The sequence below is a fragment of the Chiloscyllium punctatum genome, chromosome 48 (assembly GCF_047496795.1).
Source record: "Chiloscyllium punctatum isolate Juve2018m chromosome 48, sChiPun1.3, whole genome shotgun sequence".
Lineage (NCBI taxonomy): Eukaryota > Metazoa > Chordata > Chondrichthyes > Orectolobiformes > Hemiscylliidae > Chiloscyllium > Chiloscyllium punctatum.
Window position 1 is genome coordinate 26,225,862 of NC_092786.1, and position 17,294 is coordinate 26,243,155.

The 17,294-nt window shown below is 44.2% G+C and overlaps 1 protein-coding gene across 8 annotated transcripts in view; it reads left to right on the top strand.

Annotated features, from left to right (window-relative positions):
• Positions 1 to 208: 208 nt before the first annotated feature.
• asb7 (ankyrin repeat and SOCS box containing 7) overlaps positions 209 to 17,294 on the top strand; it is an 84,034-nt gene continuing 66,948 nt past the window's right edge. For 3 of the 8 annotated variants that reach the window (XM_072564890.1, XM_072564897.1, XM_072564891.1), the window contains exons 1-2: positions 211 to 349; positions 5,716 to 5,827. The gene's annotated coding sequence lies outside the window, so the exon portion shown is untranslated. The other 5 variants (XM_072564892.1, XM_072564893.1, XM_072564896.1 and 2 more) reach the window with 5 other exon arrangements.

Sequence of the window (17,294 nt, forward strand, 5' to 3'; positions counted from 1 at the left end):
GTCGATGGAATTTGGCTGCCGAACACTGCGCATGCGTCCTTGCTGAAGGCGCCGGCAAGGCACTGCACGTGTGTTGGTGGAGTTGCCTGGCACTGCGCATGCGTTCCCGGCGTGGTGAAGCCGCCAAGCACTGCGCATGCGGTATTGTCATGGATGCACTGCCGGGACTGCGCGTGCGTTTTCGGCGTGGATGGCCTGCCGGGCACGGCGCATGCGTCCCGTGGTCGTGGCGCTGCCCGGCTCCCGCGGCCTGAGATGGCTCCGCAGCAACAAGTTCTCCAGGAAATTGCGTACGGCCCGCACCTGGCAGCTGGGGCCTGCTCAGCCCCCGTCCGCACACTTGCAGCAGGTAGGACGCCTTGGACAGGAGGAGCACGCGGCCCCGCGTAGAGGTCCTGGAGAGGCCCTGCTGACAGGCGGCAGCTCGGTGCGCGGTTAGTCCGGGGCCAGACCCAGCGGGATGTACTTGACCGAGCGCTGAGGGGGAGAAGGGAGGCCGAGGGACAGCCGCAGGACTGTAAGTGTGTACTGTCCGGAAGGGTTTGGGGGTGAAGAGGGGGCAGCGCCCAAAGCCCCCTATCACCCGGGGCACACCAGCCTCACGCCCGGGCTCCCCTAAAACCCGACTGCCGACCAGGCGGGTGACAACTCCTTCCACTGTCCCCCAACCTCCAGGCAGACCTTCAACCTCCCTCCGCTTCCTTGTTCCTCTTCTCCTCTTACTATACGTTTCCCTTTCCTTCCTTCTAAAAGGCAATTGATGAATTACCTCACAAAAGCGAGTTGGAAAATAACTGCACTTGGCCAGCTAACAGGAACACATTACGCATAAATAGGTCTTTTTTCAGGTTGGCAGCTTGTTCATGGGTGTCTGAGATTGTGGAACTGGAAAAGCACAGCAGGTCAGGCAGCATCCGAGGTGCAGGAGGATCGACCCTTCATCAGGAAGGGTTTACGCTTGAAACGTCGATTCTCCTGCACCCCGGATGCTGCCTGACCTGCTGTGCTTTTCCAGCAACACACTCTTTGATTGTGATCTCCAGCATCTGCAGTCCTCACTTTCCCCACTCTGTAATGGGTGGTGTGCCACAGGGATCATGCTATGGCCTTAACAGTTCACAATTAATGTGAATGATTTGGAATGAAAGAATGGAAAGTATGTTTACCAAATTTGCTGATGATGGAAATTAGGTTGAAAAGTAAATTGTGATGTGGACATAACTAGGTGACAAAAAATAGGTTAAATAAGTGGGGAAAGATGTCAAATGGAGTATATTGTGAGAAACCATTTGTTTTGGCATGAATAAAAACAAAGCATGGTTTCTAAATGGTCAGAGGACGCAGAGGGATCTGAGAGTTTTGCTTCCTAAAAGATAATTATGATGCAATTAATCTGTATTTAGAATGCATAGGATGGGGAAGGAAACTGCAAGGGATGGGCACAATTGAAATGTGGAACGTATTCAAGGCACTTGATAAGTATGTACCTGTCAGGCAGGGAGGAAGTGGTCGAGTGAGGGAGCCATGGTTTACGACAGAAGTTGAATCTCTTGTCAAGAGGAAGAAGGATGTTTATGTTAGGATGAAATGCAAAGGCTCAGTTAAGGCACTTGAGAGTTACAAGTTAGCTAGGAAAGACCTAGAGAGAGAGCTAAGAGCCAGGAGGAGACATGCGAAGTCATTGGCGGATAGGATCAAGCAAAACCCTAAAACTTTCTATAGGTATATCAGGAACAAAAGAATGATGAGAGAAAGATTAGGGCCAAACAAGGATAGTCGTGGGAAGCTGTGCATGGAGTCCGAGGAGATAGGGAACATGCTAAATGAATACTTTTCATCAGAATTCACACTGGAAAAAGACAATGTTATAGAGTCATACAGTCATAGATGTACAGCAGGTGTACGGAAACAGACCCTTCGGTCCAACGTGTCCGTGTTGACCTGATATCCCGACTCAATCTAGCCAACACCTGGTCCATATCCCTCCAAACCCCTCCTATTCATATACCAATCCAGATGCCTTTTAAATGTTGTAATTGTACTTGCCTCCACCATTTCCTCTGGCAGCTCAGTTCGTGCACGTACAACCTTCTGCGTGAAAAGGTTGCCCCTTTGGTCTCTTTTTTTTTATCTTTCCCCTCTCACCCTAAATCTCATTAAGGTCACCCCTCAGTCTCCGATGCTTCAGGGAAAACAGCCCTAGCCAATTCAAACTCTCCCTATAGCTTAAATCCTCCAATCCTGGCAATATCTTTGTAAATCTTTTCCAAACTCTTTCAAGTTTCACAACATCTTTTCTATAACAGGGAGATCAAATTGCATACTGTTTTCCAATAGTGGCCTAACCAATGTCCTATACAGCTGCAACATGCCCTCCCAACTCCTGTACTCAATACTCTGACCAATAAAGGAAAGCATACCAAATGTCGCCTTCACTATCCTATCTACCTGCGACTACACTTTCATGGAGCTATAAATCTGCACTCCAAGGTCTCTCTGTTCAGCAACACTCCCTAGGACCTTACCATTAAGTGTATAAATCCTGCTAAGATTTGCTCTTTCAAAATGCAGCACCTCACATTTATCTAAATTAAACTCCATCTGCCACTTTTTAACCCTTTTGGCCCATCTGATCAAGATCCCATTGTAATCTGAGATAACTTTGTTCGCTGTCCATTACACCTCCAATCTTATCGCAAATACTGACAAACAGGCTTCTAGACTAAATGGGGTTGACGTTCACAAGGAGGAGGTGTTAGCAATTCTGGAGATTGTGAAAATAGGTAAGACCTCTGGGCCAGTTGGGATTTATCCTAGGAATCTCTGGGAAGCCAGGGAGGAGATTGCAGATCTTTGTCGTCATTGTCTACAGGAATAGTGCCAGAAGTCTGGAGGAGAGTAAATGTTGTCCCCTTACTCAAAAAGGGGAGTAGAGACAACCCTGGTAATTACGGACCTGTGAGCCTTACTTCAGTTGTGGGTAAAGGTTATAAGAGAGAGAATTTATAATCATCTCGAGGGGAACAAGTTGGTTAGGGATAGTCAGCATGGTTTTGTGAAGGTAGGCCGTGCCTCACAAACCTTATTGAGATTGTGACTAAACAAGTGGATGAGGGTAAAGCAGTTGATGCTGTGTATACGAATTTCAGTAAAACATTTGATAAGGTTCCCCACAGTAGGCTGTTGCACAAAATACGGAGGCATGGGATTGAGGGTGATTTAGTGGTCTACATCAGAAATTGGCTAGCTGAACAAAGATGGGGGAGGGTGGTTGGTGGGAATGTTCATCCTGGAGTTCTAGTTACTAGTGTTGTACCGCAAGGATCTGTTTTGAGTCCACTGCTGTTTGTCATTTTGATAAATGACCTGGATGAGGGTGTAGAAGGATGGGTTAGTAAATTTGTGGATGACACCAAGGTTGGTGGAGTTGTGGATAGTGCTGAAGAATGTTGCAGATTACAGAGGGACATAGATAAGCTGCAGAGCTGAGCTGAGAGTTAGCAAATGGAGTTCAATGCGGAAATGTGAAGTGATTCACTTTGGAAGGAGTAACAGAAACACAGAGTACTGGGCTGATGGTAAGATTTTGGCAGTGTAGATGAGCAGAGAGATCTTGTGTCCATGTACGTAGATCCCAGATTCTTAGGCTTATTAAGAGGGATTGAGTTTTGGAGCCACGTGGTCATGCTGCAGCTGTACAAAACTCTTGTGTGGCCGCACTTGAAGTATTGCGTACAGTTCTGGTCACTGCGTAATAGGAAGGATGTGTGAGCTTTGTAGAGGGTGCAGAGATGATTTACTAGAATGTTGCCCAGTATGGAGGGAAGGTATTATGAGGAAAGGCTGAGGGACATGAGGTTGTCTTCATTAGAAGAAGGTTGAGAGGTGACTTAATAGAGACGTACAAGATAAGCAGAGGGTTAGATAGGGTGGACAGTGAGAGCCTTTTTCCAAGGATTGTGATGGCTAGCACGATGGGACATGGCTTCGAATTGAGGGGTGATAGATATAGGTCAGATGTCAGAGGTAGTTTGTTTACTCAGAGAAGTAGGGGCATGAAATGCCTTGCCTGCAACAGTAGTAGACTCGCCAACATTAAGGGCATTTAAATGGTCATTGGATAAACATATGGATGAAAATGGAAAGTGTAGGATAGATAGGCTTCAGATTGTCGTGCCGTGGAACCATTGAGGGCCAAAGGACCTTTACTGCCCTGTTAATGTTCTATGTTCAAAAACTGAGAAGGCTATATCTGGGTATACCAAGTAATCAGGCAAGCCAAATAGCATGTTATACTTTATTGCAAGTGATATTGAACACAGTAGTTGGGAGGTTTCAATTAAACAGGGCATTAGTGAGGCTTCCTCTGGTGACCTGCTACAGTACTACGTACAGTATTTAAGGATCGGTATAAATGCTTCAGAAGCAGTTCCGAAGATGCAGAACCATATGACTAAGGAGATGATACACAGAAGAGGGCCATTTGGCCCATCTTGTCCATGCTGACCTAAAGACACCCAGCTGTCCTTTCCAATCCAGACTACCTCACTTAATTTGATTCTATGCTTCACTGTCTTACAGACAGGAACTACTTGACATATGATAGGTTAAGTGAGTGTGCAAAGAGCTGTCAAGTGGAGTATAGTGTGAGAAACCATCTCTCTTTACACGAATAAAAACAAAGCATAGTTTTGAAATGGTCGGAGGATGCACAGGGATCTGAGTGTTCTAGTTCATAAAACTGAAAAGGCTATATCTGGGTACAATATGTAATTAGTTTGTTTGGTATTCAAATTCTGAAGTGTGATTACTAAACACTTTATAACAACTTAAAAAATATCTGGAATGAAAACAAGGTGCGAAGGAAACTCGGCAGATCTGGCAGCATTCATCATTACCTTGAAATTATTCAGGCTCTGCTTCCTACATCTTTCAGGAAAAGTGTTCCAAATACTCATGACCCTCGGTGAAAATAAACTGTTTCACCTTTATTATGTCTTATTCGAGACATCCAGTTTCTCCAAGGTGAAACATTCACTCCACATCTACCCTGTCAAAACTCGTGGTTAAAGTTTCAATCATCTTTCTTGCTCTTTTAAACTCGACAGACTGAAACCTGTCTAACCTTCCCTCATTGGACAAACCATCCATTCCAGGAATTATAAAACAAAGAAATGCAGATGCTGGAGATCTGAAGCAAAGTGAACTATTCCTGGAGAAACACAGCAGGTCTGGCAGCATCTGTGAGAAGAAAGCAGAGTTAACATTACAAGCCACCAGACTCAAACATTAAGAAGCAGAGTCTGAATAATTTCAAGGTAAGGATGGCAAGGGGATGAAAGGTCGTTGAGGTTTGAGGTGAAAATGTGAATTTGAGATGATACTGAGGTCAGCTCATTAAATGATAGTCCAGCTCGGGGAGCTGGATGGACTTGTGTTGCAGATTTCAATGTTCCATCTCTTCATTTGCCTGCCCTGCTGGCAGCCTCTCCCCTCCTCCTCCACCCCCTCCTCCCACCCGCTTCCCTCTGCAACCACCGTCCACCAACAGAACTCTCTTCTTTCTTCCCCCTCCCTGCTCTGCTTCATTATTCCTTCCAGCCCTGTCCCTTTGCATGTGCACTTAATAATTCAGTTTGCTTTTTTTCAAAAAACCACAGTGTTCACCTGCATGAGTGTTTTAAACCAGTGATTACTTTACCTTCATTAATATAGATGTGAAAATGTCTGGAGTCTGCAACTAAGTGCAGATGCTAGAAGTACACAGGTCTGTGGAAAGAATTGAGCAGGGTTTACATCTGACATGTTAGCCTGGCCTTTTTCTTTGGTAAGTGCTGATGACCTGTTTTCTACTCTTGTTTGTTTCACAACTTTAGTTTGATTTGATTTGATGAGACAGTTCTTTTCAAAGTGATGTTCTCGCATTGTCAACACTCAAATTGCATTCTTGTGTCAAGATGAAAATGAGGCACAACACAATAATTCTATATCTCCTGAACTTATGATTTTGGATTCCAAGTCATAAAAGCATGGAAGAAGATCTAGTCTCATTGAGTGCTTGCCAGCTCTCTGTAGAGTAATCAGTCCAGTCAGTTTAGATCCTGTAGCCAGGCAAGTTTTTTCCCTTGAATGCCAACCACTATTTCATGAAAAATCATTGGTCGTCACCGTTTACACTTCTTCATGGACAAGTTCACAGTCATAACTATGCTGCTTTTAAACATTCTTGCTCATGCTGTTCTGTGTCTCTTGTCCAAAATGGCAAGGTGGCTCAGTGGTTAGAACTGATAGGCCTCACTGCAGCAGCGACATGGGTTCGATTCCAGCCTTCAGGACTTTGCACATTTTCCTCATGTCTGCGAGCATTTCCTCCCAGTCTGAAATTGTGTAGGTTAGGTGGATTAGCTATGCTAAATTGCCCATTGTGTCCAGTAATGTGCAGGCTGGATGGATTAGCCATGGGCAATGTAGTGTTAGAGGGGTAGGGTAGGATTTGGGTGAGATGATGTTCAGAGTGTTGATGTGGACTTGATGGGCTGAATGGCCTGCTTCCAAATGGGTCCAATTCAGAAGACGACTCACTGGACCAGATACGTTTTCTCTCCACAGATGCTACCAGACCAGCTGTTTTTGTTGCTAATTTCCAGCATCTTCATTTCTTTGTGTTTTTTAAAACCTAATGTTTCTAACACACTTTCTAGCACTTAGAGTCATAGAGATGTACAGCATGGAAACATGCCCTTCGGTCCAACCTGTCCATGCCGACCAGATATCCCAGCCCAATCTACTCCCACCTGCCAGCACCCGGCCCATATCCCTCCAAACCCTTCCTATTCATATACCCATCCATTATGCCTTTTAAATGTTGCAATTGTACCAGCCTCCATCACTTCCTCTGGCAGCTCATTTTATACACGTACCACCCTCTGTGTGAAAAAGTTGCCCCTTAGGTCTCTTTTATATCTTTCCCCTCTCACCCTAAGTCTATGCCCTCTAGTTCTGGAATCCCCCACTCCAGGGAAAACACCTTGTCTATTTATCCTATCCATGCCCCTCATAATTTTGTAAACCTCTATAAGGTCACCCCTCAGCCTCTGACGCTCCAGGGAAAAAAAACCCAGCCTGTGTAGCCTCTCCCTATAGCTCAACTCCTCCAACCCTGGCAACATCCTTGTAAATCTTTTCTGAACCATTTCAAGTTTCACAATATCTTTCCAATAGGAAGGAGACCAGAATTGCACACAGTATTCCAACAGTGGCCTAACCAATGTCCTGTACAGCCACAACATGACCTCCCAACTCCTGTACTCAATACCCTGACCAATAAAGGAAAGCATACCAAACACCACCTTTGCGACTACATGCGACTCCACTTTCAAGGAGCTATGAACCTGCACTCCAAGGTCTCTTTTTTCAGTAACACTCCCTAAGACCTTACCATTAAGTGTATAAGTCCTGCTAAGATTTGCTTTCCCAAAATGCAGCACCTCACATTTATCTGAATTAAACTCCACCTGCCACCTCTCAGCCCATTGGCCCATTTGGTCAGGATCCTGTTGTAATCTGAGGTAACCTCCTTCGCTGCCCACTACACCTCCAATTTTGGTGTTGTCTGCAAACTTATTAACTGTACCTCTTATGCTCGCATCCAAATCATTTATATAAACAACGAAAAGTAGAGGACCCAGCACCGATCCTTGTGGCACTCCACTGGTCTCAGGCCACCAGTCTGAAAAACAACCCCCCACCACAACCCTCTGTCTTCTACCTTTGAGCCTGTTGTGTATCCAAATGGCTAGTTCTCCCTGTACACTTGGCCTGTAGCTCTGTTGGCCTTGACACTTTTACGTGTTCATCTCAATATTTAAATGCTATGAGGGATTCAGTTTTGACCACCCTTACTGGTTGCATTCCAGATTCTTACCATCCTCTGAGGGAAAATAAAATTGCTTGCATCCTCGCTAAACCTCCTGCTGCTAACCTTATCTATGCATATGATCATTGATTCTTCCACCAAGGGAAAACGTCTGTCTGTCCAATCTGTGCTCTTCAATTTTACATGTTTCAATCATGCTGTCTGCCCAACCACTCAGTCTCCTCTGCTCCAAGGAGAACAACTCCAATCCATCCAATCTGACTTCATGAGTAAAATTCCCCAGTCCAGGCAACATCTTGGTACATCTGCTCTGCGCACAATCTCATGCCTCCAATAATATGGATTCCAGAACTGAACACAATACTCTAGCTGTGGCTTCACCCATGTTTTATACTGTTTAAAAATAATGTATGTTATGGACTAGGCCAGACCACTCAAGACGTTCCTAAGCAGGTAGCCCAAACCATAACTTTGCAATTACCCGGAGTAAGATAGCAAGGTTGACTACTAGATTTTAAAACAGACAAAATGTGTTTCATTGTGTAACTTTGTGAATAACCAAGAACAGAATAAACAATCCCGATAGAACTCAACCTATCCAACTAGGCTTAATTATGCTGTTCCGAATGCACTCATCAGTCCCAATTAGCAAACTCCCTTTAAAAACCTGTATAAATGGACCATGTGCTTAAAGGTTGAAGTTGAAGGGCAGAATTAGAGTGAGTTTCCACACGGCCCCCTGCTGAACTTCCAAACAGCTCAAGACTGAACTAAAATTGTTCAGCTCAGCTAGACATCTGACCACTCTCTCTTCATTATACCAATCACTTCTAAAATATGACCACTTTGGCTTGAAGTCTTATCTGTTTACATATAAACAGAAGGCCTCTCAAAATCCTTTTCATCTCTGTACCAAACCAGACTGATTGGAGCCTGACCCGGTTTATTTCCCCCCTGAAAAAAAAAGGACAGAGTCTCCTTGAGGCAAGGAAGTGTTTAGATAAAAAGGGACTAGCTTTGTGACACAGAGCATTTCTGTACAGAACAGGCCTTTCAGCCCCCAATGTTGCGCTGCCTCGTGGAACAAATCTGAAGCCCATTTAATCTACACTATTCCATTCTCGTCCATTTGCCTATCCAGTGACCATTTAAATGCCCGTAAAGTTGGTGAGTCTACTACTGTTGCAGGCAGTACGTTCCATGCCCCTACTATTCTGAGTAAAGAAACTACCTCTGACATCTGTCCTATATCTGTCACCCCTCAATGTGAAGCTACGTCCCTCTCAAGCTAGCCATCACCAATCCTTGGAGAAAAAGCTCTCACTGTCCACCTGATCTAACCCTCTGATTATCTTTTATATCTCACTTAAGTCACCTCTCAACCTTCTTCTCTCTAACAAAAACAGCCTCAAGTACCTCAGCCTTTCCTCATAAGACCTTCCCTTCATACCAGGAAACATCCTAGTAAATCCCCTATGAATCCCTTCCAAAGCTTCCACATTCTTCTTATAATGCGGTGACCAGAACTGCATGCAATACTCCAAGTGCGGCTGCACAAGAGTTACAGCTGCAGCATGACCTCATGGTTCCAAAACTCGATCCCTCTACTAATAAAAGCTAACACATCGTATGCTTTGTTAACAGTCCTATCAACCTGGGTGGCAACTTTGAGGGATGTAAGTACGTGGGCATTGAGATCTCTCTGCTCATCTACACTACCAAGAATCTTACCATTAGCCCAGTACTCCTTCTAAACTGAATCACCTCATACTTTTCTGCATTAAATTTCATTTGCCACCTCTCCGCTCAGATCTGCAGCTTATCTCTGCCCCTCTGTAACCTTCAACATCCTTTGGCACAATCCACTACTGTACCAATCTTAGTATCATCCACAAATTTACTAACCCGGACTTCTACATCCTCATCCAGGTTGTTTATAAAAATGATAAACAGCAGTGGACCCCAAACTGTCCCTTGTGGTATGCCACTAGTAACTGAACTCCAGGATGAACATTTCCGATCAACCACCACCCTCCGTATTCTTTCACCTGGCCAATTTCTGATGCAAACCGTTAAATCGCCCTCAATCCCATGCCTCCATATTTTGTGCAGTAGCCTACCATGGGGAACTTTATCAAATGCCTTGCTAGAAACTATATACACCACACCAATGGCTTTACCCTCATCCACCTGTTTCGTCACTTTCTCAAAGAACTCAATAAGGTTTGAGGCATGACCTACCCTTCACAAAACTGTGTTGACTATCCCTAATCAACTTAATCCTATTGAGATGATTATAAATCCTGTCTCTTATAACCTTTTCCAATACTTTACCCGGAACCGAAGGAAGGCTCACAGGTCTGTAATTACCAGGGTTGTCTCTATTCCTCTTTTTGAACAAGGGGATAACATTTGCTATCCTCCAGTCTTCTGGTACTATTCCTCTAAAAAAATGACGACGTTACGATCAAAGATTAAAGATAACCTCCCTGCTCTTACACTCTAAGCCTCAATTAATATGGGCAGGTTAATAGGAGGTCAAAAGTCTCACAGCCGACTGTGTCAACCAACAAATGCCAAGCTATACTAAATCTACTTTCGTACACTTGCTCCATAGCCTACTATGTCTTGGCATTTTCAGTGCTTGTCCAGATGTTTCTCAAATGTTTTGAATACCTGTTTCTATCAATCCTCTCAGGCAGCCTGTTTCACATTTTTAATGTCCTCTGGGTGAAAAAAGATTTCCTTGGAATCTCTCCAAACCATGTACTCCTCATCTTAATTTTGTGTCCTCGCGTCTTAAACACATCTACCTTGGGGAGCAGATTCTTATGATCTACCCAGTCTGTGCTTCTCAATTCTCATCATATCCCCACAGCAACCTCCTCCTCCACTGGGAAAACAAACGCATCCTATCCGGTCTGTCCTCATAACTGAGACTTTTTATCCTAGGCAACATACTGGTGAATCACTTTTGCATCGTCTCCTGTGGAATCACGTCTTCTGATAGCATGGCAACCAGAGTTGCACACAGTATTCCATCTGTGTCCAAACTAATGTTGATAAAGTTGTCACAAGACTTCCTTGCTTGTACACTTTATGCCCCAGCTAATAAAGGCAAGCATCCTGTATGCCGCCTTTACTACTCTGTCTACTTGCGCTGAAGTGTTGAAAGATCTATGGACTTGTACACAAATGTCCCTTTGTTTCTCAGAATGTTCATTTGTGTATATCTTTCCCTATGTAAACCTTCCAAAATGCATCACCTTGCATTTATCAGGATTAAAATTGATCTGCCATTGCTCTACTTAATTTAGCAGCTGATCGTTATCGGAATATCTGAGATTATCATCTTCACTAGCAACAACAGCAATTGTGTCATTTGCAAACTTAGTAATTATAGAGGAACCTCAATTATCCGAATGAGATGGGCAGGCACTATTTCATTCAGATAATTGATTATTCGGTTAATTCATTCAATGCCTTACCTCTGGGGCTTAGAGTTTTCTGTTAAGTCCACTCCCTATTCAGGAGACCAGGCGCTAGCACACCGTGCATGAGCCTCTGCCCCCCCCACCTGCCCCCCAACCCTGTCCAACACCATCCTCCGCCTGCCCCCACGCCCTGTCAGCCCCCACCCCGTCCACTCCCCCACTCCCGTCAGCCCCCCCGCTCCCTCCAAGGCTGCTGGTATGGACACCAACAGTAATACTGCTGCTGCCTTTGTGGGTTAAGTCTCCAAACAGCACACACGCACAGACAGACAGACACAGACTGACAGCCCCACACACAACTTTTTACAGCAACCTTTTGTCAAGTTCCACCTCTGCCCTGTACAGGATAATGTTAGAGAGAATATCTGGGAAGCGGGGTTTAGGGTTCACTCCTGTGTCAAACTCCAGGGTGAGTGTGGGGAGAGGGAGAGAAGGTGGGAGGTCAGTCACTTGGAGATGGTCCCTGGGCTCCCATGTCCAGGACTGTTCTCGGCAGCATTTCAGTAAGCCAAGATCGTTTTTAATCATTGTAAACAAAAGACGTGATAAGGGTTGAAACAGCTCTCTGATGTAATGTTTCTATCGGGACCTCGAGATCTCCTTTGGATAATCCGATTTTTGGATAATTGATATTCAGATAGTCGAGTTTCCTCTATATACCTTCTACATTCACATGCAGGGTAGGTGAAGCCTAACTGCATTATTGGTGGACTGTTAATCTAGAGACCCAGGCAATGTTCTGTGGGACCTGGGCTCAAATCCTGCCATGGCAGATAGTGGAAGTTGAATTCAATAAAAAAAATCTGGAATTAGGAGTCTAACGCTGACCACAAATCCATTGTCAATTGTCAGGAAAAACCCATCTGGGTCATGAATGTCCTTGATAGAAGGAAGTGGCCATCGTTACCTGGTCTAGCCGACAAGTGACGCCAGATTCGCAGCGGTGTACTTGACTCTTAACTGCCCTCAGGCCAGATAGGGATGGGTCATAAATGCTAGGCTAGCCAGTGATGCCCACATTCCTAGAATGAATTTTTTAAAAATGTCATTAATATACATAACAAACTGCAAGGCTTCCAGCACCAAGCCTGTGCTACACTGCTGGTCACAGACTTTCAATCAAAAAGCTGCCCTCCATCATTGTGTTTTTCCTCCTATTTGCAAGCCAATTTTGTATCCAGTCTGCAAACTTGCTTGGATCCTGTGGGTTCTTACCTTTTGGGCTAGACTTCAATGTGGCACCTTGTCAAAGAACTTACTGAAGTCCATGTAACCCACATCAACTGCACTTTCCTTAACAATATATTTGGTCACCTTTCTAAAAGACACAATTAAATTAATCAGACAGGATCTCCCGACAAAATAAAATCTGCTGACTATCCCTGATCACTCCAAGCCTAATCAAATGTTGATTAATCCTGTCCCTCAGAACATTCTCCTATAATTTTCCCACTACTGACTTCAGACTAACTAGTCTGTAATTTCTTGGCCTACCCCTGTTGCTCTTCTGGGGAAAAAAAACCACGTTAACTATCCTCCAATCATCTGGCAGTTCACTTGTGGTTCGCAAAGCATTAAATATCTCCACCAAGCCCAAACAATCTCCTTCCTCACCTCCCAAAGCAGCTTGGGATACGTTCATAAAGAATTAGGGATTTATGCACTTTTATGCCCAACAGAACACCCATGGGATCTCCAATATCAGAGTTCTTAGCAGAGGCAGTAATGCAGAGACTCGAACAAACAGCTCTGCCAACCATCCAACACAAACTTTGGCTCCACGACATGGATGACACCTTTGTCATCACTAAACAAAACAAATTGGAGGAAACCTTCAAGACCATCAATAATACCCTTACTGGCATAAAATTCACTAAAGAGGAGGAAAACGACAACCAATTGCCATTTCTAGATGTCGCAACAGAGCCAACAGCGAATGGGGAACTTCAAACCTGCATCTACAGGAAAACAACACATATGGACCAAATACTGAACTACAGAAGCAATTACCCCAACACCCACAAACGGAACTGCATTAAACATTACTTCAATGAGCCAACACACTGTAGCACAGAGGAACTACGCAGAGCAGAGGAAAATCACCTATACAGTGTATTCAAAAAGAACGGATACCAAATGAGCGCAGTCTACTGATTTCTCAGCAACAAACCCAAACAAGCAGACAAAACATGTCCAAAAACCCCAACCACTCTCCCCTACATCAAAGACATCTCAGAACTGACTGACAGACTATTCAGACCTGTTGGCATCATGGTAGCACACTAAAACAGCAGCTAATGAACTTTAAAGAATCTATGCAAACAACAAGCAAAACTAATGTCACTTACCGTGCTAGAACTGCAACAAACACTACATTGGACAAACAGGCAGAAAACTAGCCACCAGGATACATGAACATCAACTAGCCACAAAAAGACATGACCCGCTCTCAATAGTATCCATACATACGGATAAGGAAGGACACCACTTCAACTGTGACAACACATCGATTCTAGGACAAGCCAAACAGAGACACGCACAAGAATTCCTCAAAGCTTGGTATTCCAACTGGAACTCTATCAACAAACACATTGACTTGGATCCCATTTACCATCCCTGAGAAAAAGAACAGGAACTTACATCACCACAGGAAATGACATCACCAACCCAAGGAAACCTAGCACATAAATAGAAAGCAGGCCATACCACTAGGAGGCTCACTGATGTTACCTAGTATGGTGACTAAACATCTGAAAATGAACCTTTCAGCTCAGCAAACAAACCTACATCCAGAACCTCAACCTGAGCTACAAATCTTCTCAAAACTCGCTAATATTAATGTAAAAACAAAATGTGCCCTATTACATTGCCCACAAAGCACATTGAATTATGATCCTAATTCAAATAAGGCAAAACAGTTACTTTGATATTTTCTGAACCAGTATTTTAACAAACCAAAATATTTAAATATCAAACATTTGCAGTACGGCACAATTTATATTGAAACTTTCTTTTTCGGTCCACGTATTAATATAACCTAAATTTCAGCGTTCCCTGTGTTTTTTTTGTATCCTCTGGTCAGAATTCTTCTCATTTTAATATGGGGGAGAAAACGCAGCACAAATGAGACCCGGTGATAATCCATGACATGGAAAGCGAGGAGTCAAAAAGATGGAGGAGGTAGCCCCAAAAGATCCACACTGGAGTCAGACAAAAATACATCACGTCCACAGATTGCCAATCAACCACCACAGAACTGAAAAAAAAATTCAAGCATTGGTCCAAGATTCCCAAAGCTCCATGAACCCCGTAGCGCCTGGCATGCGCGCACACAGATCACTAAAGCATCCTCGCCTCCGTGGAAACCAGAGCGAGGAACGCCACCCCACCACTCGCGAGGCTGCGAAGGAAAGAAAGACCAATCGCACCCTCCAGACAAAATCGTACCTACAAAAAGGAAAAACCTGAACAGGGGACCACAAATGCCGCAGCCCAAGCCACCCACATCCCCAGATGAAAGACTCACCAAATCGAGTCCACAGCCCAGAAACTGAGACTCCCACAACAAACACCTGGACAAGTGGAAGTCAATGTCTGGATCATTGCAGACTGGCTCCATTTTCTCTACCTTTTCCCGGTGATGTCACATTGTCCTAAAAGTGCTTCTAAGGGGAGGTGTGGGGGGATAAAGGCAATAACTTTAACAGGTACCAAATTTTGTTTAGATGTTTATCTTTTTGAAGTTCCTGACTCCTGGCATTTTTTTGGCTCTGGAGTCTCAAACCTTGTGTGTGTGTAGTCTCCACACCCGCTTCAGGGTCCTGACCTTCGTGTAGGGGTTCTCCCCTCTTAACAACTGGTGTAAGGCAGGGTGGTTGAGACAGATTCAGTTATTATATTTTATATTTTGCACTATGCTTTGGAACCTGAAACCTCACCACTAGAGGACTCTAACCTCCTTTTTCCAGGAGGACTTTAACCTCCTCATTCCCAGTAATTTATGATTCTGAAAGCAAACTCATTGCAAGTGCGTAAGTTACTTCAGAGATTCCGTCACCACAGAGTCCTCTGGGATGAGGGGTCAACTGAGTGGTAGGTTAAAGAGAGAGATCAAGGTAAATCTTACCTTGTGGGCTCATCTGTCTCAGGCAATCGGCACTCAGACGATCACTTATTCAGTCCACCTAGAAGCTCCGTTGGAATCCCACGGCTGCCACCAAATGTTAGGTTCTTTTTCCTGAGATTCTTACACACTTGATGTAACTGCAATAGCCAATTTCTGTGAGCAACAACCAAATTTTCTTAAGCTAATAAAGTACAAGCTGTGGAGAAACTCTTAACACTCGTTACCATGCATGCGAAGTGTGTGGCAAAGTCTCCCTGAACAAAGGAAACAATTCTTTCTTTTTACAAAATCTTTATATCACAGTCAGCAATGCCCACAAGACAACCCCCAGTCACATGCCACTCAAGACACAATGCAGTGACCTAATTGTCTGGAAAATGGGAAGCCACCAAAAATGAGATTGAGAGTCCAGAGACAGTATATTCCTGTTCGGGTGAAAGGCAAGGCATAGGGGATGCTGGAAGACGAGAGAAATTGAGGTTTTGGTTAAGAAAAAGAAGGAAACATATGTCAGGTGTAGACAGGAGAAATAGAGTCTAGATTTAAAGTGGTACTGGAAAAGCACAGCAGGTCAGGCAGCATCCGAGGAGCAGGAAAATCGAAGTTTCGGGCAAAAGCCCTTCTTTCGAAGGGTATAAAGGCAGTAGGAGTATACGTGAGGGAAATCAAGAAGGCAGAAAGGGGACATGAGATCGCTTTGGCAAATAGAGTTAAGTAGAGTGCAAAGGGACTTTTATAAGTACATTAAGGATAAAAAGATAACTAGGAAGAGAATTCAGCAAGGCAGCCTATGTGTAGAACCATAGGAGATGGCGGAGATATTAAATGAGTATTTTGCATCAGTATTTACTGTGAAGAAGGACATAGAAGATATAGACTGTGGGGAAATGGATGGGGACATCTTGAAAAATGTCCATATTAAAGAGGAGGTGATGCTGGATGTTTTGAAACACATAAAAGCAGATAAATCCCCAGGACCTGATCACGTCTACTCTAGAACTCTGGGAAGCTAAGCAAGTGATTGCTGGGCCCTTTTCTGAGATACGAGTAGCGTCGAAGACTGGAGGTTGGCTGACGTGCCACTATTTAAGAAAGATGGTAAAGAAAAGCCAGAGAATTATAGACCGATGAGCCTGACATTAATGGTGGGCAAGTTGTTGGATGGAATCACGAGGGATAGGACTTACATGTATTTGGAAAGGCAAGGGCTGATTAGAGAGTCAGCATGGCTTTGTGCAAGGGAAGTAATGTCTCACGAACTTGATTAAGGTTTTTGAAGAAGTAAGAAAGAGGATTGATGAGAGCAGAGCGGTAGATGTGATCTATATGGACTTCAGTAAGGTGTAAGGTGTTCGACAAGGTTCCTCATGGGAGATTGGCTAGCAAGTTTAGATCTCATGGGATACAGGGAGCACTAGCCATTTTGATACAGATGTGCCTTGAAGGTCAAAGATAAAGGGTCATGATGAAGGGTTGCTTTTTAGACTGGAGGCCTGTGAAATGCTGTGCCACAAGGATCGGTGCTGGGTTCGCTGCTTCTCATCATTTATATAAATTATTTGGATGTGAATATAGGAGGTATAGTTAGTAAGTTGGCAGATGACACCAAAATTGGAGGTGTGGTGGACAGCAAAGAAGTTTACCTTGGAGTACAATGGGATCTTGAACAGATGGCCCAATGGGCTGAGGAGTGGCAGATGGAGTTCAGTTTAGATAAATACGAGGTGCTGCATTTTGGAAAGGCACATCAGAGCAGGACTTATACACTTGATGGTAAGGTCCTGGGGGAGTGTTGTTG